Below are 7,568 nucleotides of genomic sequence, written 5' to 3'. Positions count from 1 at the left end.
TGGACTAACTTGAATTTGTTACAGAGGATTATTGAATGGCCAGTATTATTGAATGGCCCCAAAATGACTTACGAGAAATACAGCAAGAAATGTCTGCATTCTCATAAATACCTTCACTCTGTCCTCGGGGAGGTTTGGGTCAGCACCTTCATGTGGGTTGCAAGGGAATGACATTTGTTCTAGAAAAACTTCCCACCAGCAACAAAGGTCGGGGCCCACCTTTTTATTTACTCTGTTGCCGGTTACAAACACGCGGAACATCTTGGCAATGCACAATTTGAAAACTTGAAAACGGACTCTCTTTCCCAGCGGACTCTGTTGGGGGGGGTGGACATTTCTTCAAACACGGCGACTTTGACCCCCCAGAGTGGGGACCCGTAGGTTTGGATGAACGTCGACGCACCTTCTGCAGGTTTGTGTAGAACCGGGTGCTTGGTGTCCCTGAAGGCAGCCCTTGCATTTGTCCCCAGGCCTGACGGACTCCTCTGTCCGTCCTCGGACACGGGCCAGCGGGCGACGGGGCCGAGGGGGCGGAGAGACCACGGCTGCGTGTGGAAGAGAATGTGCTGCCAGCCGCGCGGAGACCGCCGGGAGCACGCTTCTGTTTTCCTACTGGCCTACAGCGGGACCGGGGCACGGCGTTTCCCTGCTCTGGGCCTCAGTGTCTCCATCTGGCCAATGGGGGCATCCCCGTGTGCTCGCCCCCCCCTCCCCCGCCCTCCCAGCGCTCCCTCCTTACTGCTGCGCCTCCGGCCTTGCTGCGTCCCTTTGTGTCAAGTTCCTCGTGTCAGTGAGCACTGACACCGGGATGTCTTCTCTAGCTGGACACTATTGAGGACTAAAAAAAAAAATCTTTATTAAAAAGGGGAAGAGTTTTTTTTTTTTTAAGAAATTTAATTTTTATGTAAGGGTTAAAGGAAAACCTTTAAAAATTTTTTTAAGATTTTTAAATTTATTTTTAGAGAGGGAAGGGAAGGAGAGAGAAAGAGAGAGAGAGAGAAACATCAATGTGCGGTTGCTGGGGGCTGTGGCCTGCAACCCAGGCATGTGCCCTGACTGGGAATCGAACCTAGGAAAAAGGGGAAGAGTTGAGAAGACACAGAATCAGGAAACCACCATGAGCCATTCTTAGGGCGGCAAGAAGCAGCTCTTTGGAGATGGGAGGCCTGGCTGGATGGCCCCATCCCAGAGCGAGGCCCTTCCCAGGCTGGGCGTGCCAGGACGGCCTGTCCCCGGGACCCGGCACCTGCCGGGGGGCGCACAGGTGGGGGCCGTGCGCGCTGAGCCCCGGCGGGGCCTGTCTGAAGTGGGCAGTTGTTGCTCTGCCTGTCATCAGCCGGGAATGCGGGCTCAGTTTTGCCAGGTTTCCTGAGTTTTCGAGAAAAGCTAGAAACAGTCAGATACTGAAAAGTTGGCAACTCCTTCAAATTTTGGATAAATAGGGGGTGAGTCCAACGAAATGTGTTTGGGAGCGGAATCTGGCCAAGGCGCTGGTCGTGCGTGTGCCCTGTGCTGTGTGCAGCGATGCCTTCTTGAGGCCTGGGCTCCGAGTGCACAGAAGCTGTGCCGTGCGTGTTTGCAGAGCGAATATCATCACTCTCGGTGGGGGATGGGTCGTAGCCGGCCTGAGCTCTCAAATGAGCTTATGGAATAGTCACAGAAATGCAAATCAGGGCACAGGGAACATAGTCAATACCACCATAACAACTTTGTGTGGGGCCAGGTAGGGCCTTGAAATATCGGGGTGGGGGGACACGTGGTTACATACATGCTTGTCCGGCCACCGTGCTGTAACTAATACAGAAACTAATCTGAAACTAACACAGAACAATACTGACTGCCAATTGTAATTGAAAAATTAAAAAAAGATTAAACACCAAATGAAATGAATTCTCAAAAGCCACGCAGAGATTAGTGACCCACTGGTTGCGTTGGACTCGGAGTCTGCTGATGGGCCGGTGAACTTTTCTCCAGTATCCGCACCCTGAGGAGACCCCCTGGAGTTGTTAGTAATTCTGTTCACGACCGAAAAAGTTCGTGCCTCTCCTCAGGGCACAAACTCTCAAGAAAGCTTTCCCCAGTGGGGACTAAGGAGCTTATTACAATTTTTTTTTAAATTTTATTTATTTACTTTTTAGAGAGGGAAGGGAGGAAGAAAGAGAGAGAGAGAGAGACATCAATGTGCGGTTGCTGGGGACCATGGTCTGCAACCCAGGCCTGTGCCCTGACTGGGAATCGAACCTGTGACACTTTGGTTTGCAGCCCGGGCTCAATCCACTGAGCTACGCCAGCCAGGACAAAAACAATTTTTTAATAAAACAAAGGTATTTTTGGACATGGGATCACTGTATTAAAAAGAAAAAGATACCTTTAGCTGTGGAGGTTTGGGCACTAGCAATGGGAGCGGCGTTCTCCGGCGGGGCAGGTGGGTAGCTGCCGCTCACCTGAGCCCCCCCCCCCCCGCCCCCAGTGGCCTGGGGGAGGAGCCTGCCCCGGGCTGTTGGCAGGAAGCCGGTGAGAGCCAGCCAGTGGGGCAGGGGCGGGGCCCTGGGACGGGACAGGGTGGGTAGAGAGCGGCCGCCCCGTCAGAGGCCTACTGAGGTGGCCTCGCCTGAGTCCTCCACATTCCTCTGAGGACAGTGTCGGGAAACACCAGGAGACAAGAGTCACATTTGCTCCGTCACCTCCCAGCCCAGACGCAGACACCTGGTGGGGGCAGGTCTGGGCACATCTGCAGCTCCGCCAGGCAGTGGAGCCTGACTAAGCAGCATTCGGGCCAAGCGGCACCCCCCGCCCCCCAGCTGCCAGCGGGGGCCAGCCGCCGCCACAGGCCTGGCCCAGGTGTCCCAGCTTCCGGCCGCCGGCCCGGGGGCTGCTCCCTGTTGAGAGAGAGAGAGAGAGAGAGGAGAGGAGGCCGTTCCAAAGGCAGCACAGGGTTTTGCCGTCAGAAAACTGTTCCTGTTCCTCTACCTCTGACACCAAGCCAGGGGTTAGAGACACAGAAATGCCCGCAGATCCCGCCCCACAGCGGGGAACGCACCGTGCCTGGCCTGGTGGGTCGTGACAGCCAAGACCGCCAGAGCCCGGGAGGGGCTGCCTGAGGAAGCGGGATCGCTACAACTGTCAGTTCCAAACCGCAGACAGACCCAGGCCTGGCTCTGCACACCTTCCCTGGGTACGTCTGCCGGCGAAGCCATGTGTGAGCATCAGAAGCAGGTACCCTCTGCCGTCGGGAAAGGATGCCCGTTTTCGACGTGGACAGGTTGAAAGCTTAGGATGGTGCTTCCAAAGGTCGTGCTGGGAGGACCCGTGGCCGGTCCGGCTGCCATTGTTTCAATGCGTCTGAGGTGTGTGAAGTTGGCAGCTTCTCCCCCGGACCCCGTCCTCCGTGGCCTGCACACAGGCAGCGACAGCGATTGTTTGGAAAGGGCTGTGTCCCGCCTTCCTAATAGCCTCTTCTCTCGTCACCGAGGCAGTGGGAGGACAGTGTGACAGGCGGACACCTCCCTGGACACTGTCTGTCGAACAATGACACCTCTGAACCCCAAGGGGTTGCATTTCTAACTCAAGTATGGGAGAAGTGCTCCGTGGCTGAAAGTCTCTCAGACCGGCACTTTGCGTCTCAAGTGGAGTTTCATGAGGACAGGACAGGCTCTGCTTTGATACATTTGGGGAGTCTGGGGAGCACACATTGGAAGAAAAGTTTGAAGGCTCATGCTTTGGACCATGGTGTCTTCTGCAAAGTTAGTGACCTGTTATCCAAGTTGAAGGGGAAACTATTTGGGGTTCTGTAATCCTGCATTAGGTCAGGTTATTTTTGGAAAATAGGAAGAAAGGGTTAGGGAAGATGGGAAATAGGACGGATTTTAAATCATTCTCAGTAACTGATATTAAACTTTAGAAGCCTTTCTTGGGATGGGGGTCTCACTACATTCTTAGGGGAAAAGAGGACTATGAAAAAAAACAAACTTAAAGGTATCCATTTTACTTTTTTTATTTTTTAAAGATTTTATTTATTTTTAGAGAGAGGGGAAGGGAAGGAGAAAGAGAGAGAAACATCCATGTGTGGTTGCCACTCATATACTCCCACTGGGAACCTGGCCCACAACACAGGCGTGTGCCCTGACTGGGAATCGAACCGGCGACCCTTTGGTTCACAGCCCGCGCTCAATCCAGTGAGCTACACCAGCCAGGGCCCGTTCTACATTTTTGAATAAGTGAAACCATCTTGACATGTCTGACTAAGCAAATTTAGAGGAACAGAGGAAATAGATTTCTCTTTCCAAGCTTATCTCTGACCTTGAATAAAAATTACCCAAGAGTCCAGAGTTTGTGAATGGAGAAGGGTTATGGCAGACACTGTGCTCTGACGTGTCCTCAATGCCCATTGAGTCGTTCCCCAGCACGTAGCAGCCACCTCTTCTGGGCAGGTGACCAACCCCAGTCCTTCATGTGATTGGTTGAGGTAACCTGTACTCAGACCAATCAACACCAAGATGTTTTTGTGGCCATAGGGATTGGTTCCCGGCTGCTCCAATCAGCTCAGAGCTCAGGGTTTTTGTCTGATTGTTTGACTTCTCAAAACAGTGGTTCTGAAAAGTTAAGTTCTTCTCCCATAGTTGTGAAGCAGGAATATAATCGCTGGTGGCTGTGTGTGAATAACAAGGGAGAATGGGCAGGGAGACAGGGAACAGAACTGATACGTCAGGATGAGCCGAGTTGCGAGAATCGTAGGGAAATTCAGAGCTGAAGCTCTGAAAACTTGACACCTTTGGCCTTTTTAGTTTTTTTTTTAAGATTTTATTTATTAATTTTTTAGAGAGGGAAGGGAGGGAGAAAGATAGAGAGAGAGAAACATCAATGTGCGGTTGCTGGGGGTCATGGCCTGCAACCCAGGCATGTACCCTGACTGGGAATCGAACCTGCGACACTTTGGTTCGCAGCCTGCGCTCCATCCACTGAGCTACGCCAGCCAGGGCTGTGGCCTTTTTAGGTTTGTAAACGATTCAGTCACGTTTGTCGTTTATACCCACCTGAGATTTTTCTCCCTTATTTTCAATAGAAAGTGTCTCCACGGATATAGAAACGTACATTCAGTTTTGCTGGAGGGTTATTCTGGGTTGAGGGTTACGTGAAATACCACACACCCTCAGTCATAAGAGTCTTGGTTCATCCGTCCAATTTGAGGTGACGTTGGTGACGGGAGATTAGGAGAGAGCCTGACCGGCCCTCGGTCCACAAACCCTGGGCGGAGTGGGGAGAGTCTTCCAACCCAAGCAGGTTCATGCTTTAGTCGCGGTTTTCTTCTTGATCTGGAGCTAAACCATGTCCACAAGTGCCCTGGCCACACACTTGGATTTTCAGAGAGATTTTCTTCATTGGCTTTGGAGATTTCGGAGGGAAGGGACCGTCGATTCCGACTGAATCAGGCACAGCCCTCTTCTCTGTACACAGTAGGAACTTCCTAAACATGGGCAGCCCCCGGGAACGAGGAGATTTAAAAACACGTTTTTGACTTGTGTAGCTTCTTAAAAGTCAACTTCTTGTAAATGGCATAATTGAAGACTTCAAAAAAAAACGTAATTGCTAACTGCGCTTGGATACCCACTCTGTCGAACGGTGGCTTCTCACACCTCTCCACCACCACCTCGGCCTCGGTACCGGCGTTTCCAGAGGCGTGGCTTTTCATCTTCAAATTGCAGCACAAGTTTTAACAGGCCGCCGTTGCCTGTCACCGGGAGTTTAGCAATTAACAAAATGCCCAGCACTAATGGTTTAAAGCAAGCGAGAGGCCCTGCGCAGGAAACAGGCGTGAAGGAGCTCAGGGAGGGAGCCCCATGGCTCCCTGTTCCGCTCCGCTGCAGCCCCGTCCCTGAACTTCAACCCCAGAGGCCAACGCGAGGCCGAAAACGCGAGCCCCGGGCACAGACCCTCTATGTGAACAAAATCCGGCGACCTCCCTGATGATATGCATTCTGGGGTCACGCACCTCCGAATGACTCCCCCAGCTGTGAGTACTTTGCAGCAACACGCTTTCCGAAAAGCCAGTGGGTTGTGCTTGGGAGTCCCACACAGGGCGCCGAACAGCCCGGCAGTGACCTGCGAGCCGGGCCCGTGGCGGCGACCGCTTTGTTCCGTGGGAGCATGAGAAGCCATGGTGCGGGGGTGGGGGGGGGCGCTCTCCGCGAGCGTCGGGAGAGGAAGGTCCGCACACTCAGAGAGGAGGGTGTTCTCTTTATCCGCGGTGGTGGCCAAGCCTTAAACAGGGAAGCGTGGCGGTGTGCTGGAGCGAGGGAAGGTGCTGGCGTTTGGAAGATAGCAGGACCCGAGGGAAGAAAATAAAAGGGGGACCGGGGTGCGTGGCGGAGATGGCCGTTCACCCCTGGAAAGGCAGCCTTTCCCAGAGCCCCGGGGTCCCCGGGCCCCCCCACACTCGCGCGTCTGGGGAGCGGGCTCTCCGCCCGCCCGGCCCCTCCGCTCCCACTTTCCCTCTCTCTCCGCGACGCCCCTAATGGATCGCACATGTCGTGCCGGGTTCGCAGCACGTTTCAGATACATCTGCCCTCCTGGCTGCGGTGCAGAAAACACCTGCAAATCTTTATCTCTGGTCAGATTTACCCCACGTGGGAGGCTTTGAAATCCCGACCCAGTGGGAACGAGGGGCATGTCAGCACCCTCCACGCTGAGTCGGATTCCACCTCGGACCACGGCCTTCGGGGGAGATGGTTTCGTTTTTCTGTCGGGGTAATAGCCAGGAGGGCTCGGACCTGCTCTGCTGAAGGCTAATTAATTTCTTTAATCCTGTGGTGTTTGTGGAAAAAAAAATCTACGGTGACTATGGGTGGACAGCTCCGGTGTCCGTGTGTGTGTGTGTGTGTGTGTGTGTGTGTGTGTGTTCCTGATTTCCTGAGTTTTAACAAAGAAGAGGAGACCCACAGCACCAGGAGGCAGACAACACTGAAACGTTGGCAGCCTGGCGAGGGTATAGTTTCCGGACCAGCTTCCTCGGATATACCTTGAAAATACATCTGATGTATTTCCCATAAGTGAGTAAACTCCCGCAGGCTAAAAAGATTTTTTTTTCCCTCAACCACTCCCTCTATTCATTCAACTTTGGGCTATTCCTCCCCAGCACAATGGGATGACAAATGCCATTTCAATCATTTTGAGATCACAGAATAATGAAATGGCCCGTCCCCTCCGGGAAGGCTGGGGAGGGAAGGCGCGCTCAGTGTGGTTTTGTGCGGCGGTGGGAGGCTCCGGCTCGCCGACACCCAGCGCTGTGTTTTGAGCTGTCACCTTGGACAATGCATTTCGAGTTCTGGAGCCTCAGAGTCCTCATCCGTGAAGGAGGGAGATGGACTGAAGTCGTCTGTCCAGTCCACGGGTCATTGTTAATGCGGAGTGCTCTCTGTGAGCCGGGCAGGCCCGGCCTCCGTCCTGGCGGGCTGCCACTCGGCGCTCCCCTCACGCCCTGGCCGTGTCCCCGCCGCTCACTGCTGACAGTGGAGGTTGGCCGAGGACTTCCCACCCTGCCTGGATCTTCGTTAAGCCCTGGATTGAAACGT

This window comes from Phyllostomus hastatus, unplaced genomic scaffold, assembly GCF_019186645.2.
Source record: "Phyllostomus hastatus isolate PE091 unplaced genomic scaffold, TTU_PhHast_1.1 phas_scaffold_555, whole genome shotgun sequence".
Lineage (NCBI taxonomy): Eukaryota > Metazoa > Chordata > Mammalia > Chiroptera > Phyllostomidae > Phyllostomus > Phyllostomus hastatus.
Note: the sequence above shows the minus strand (reverse complement) of the source record.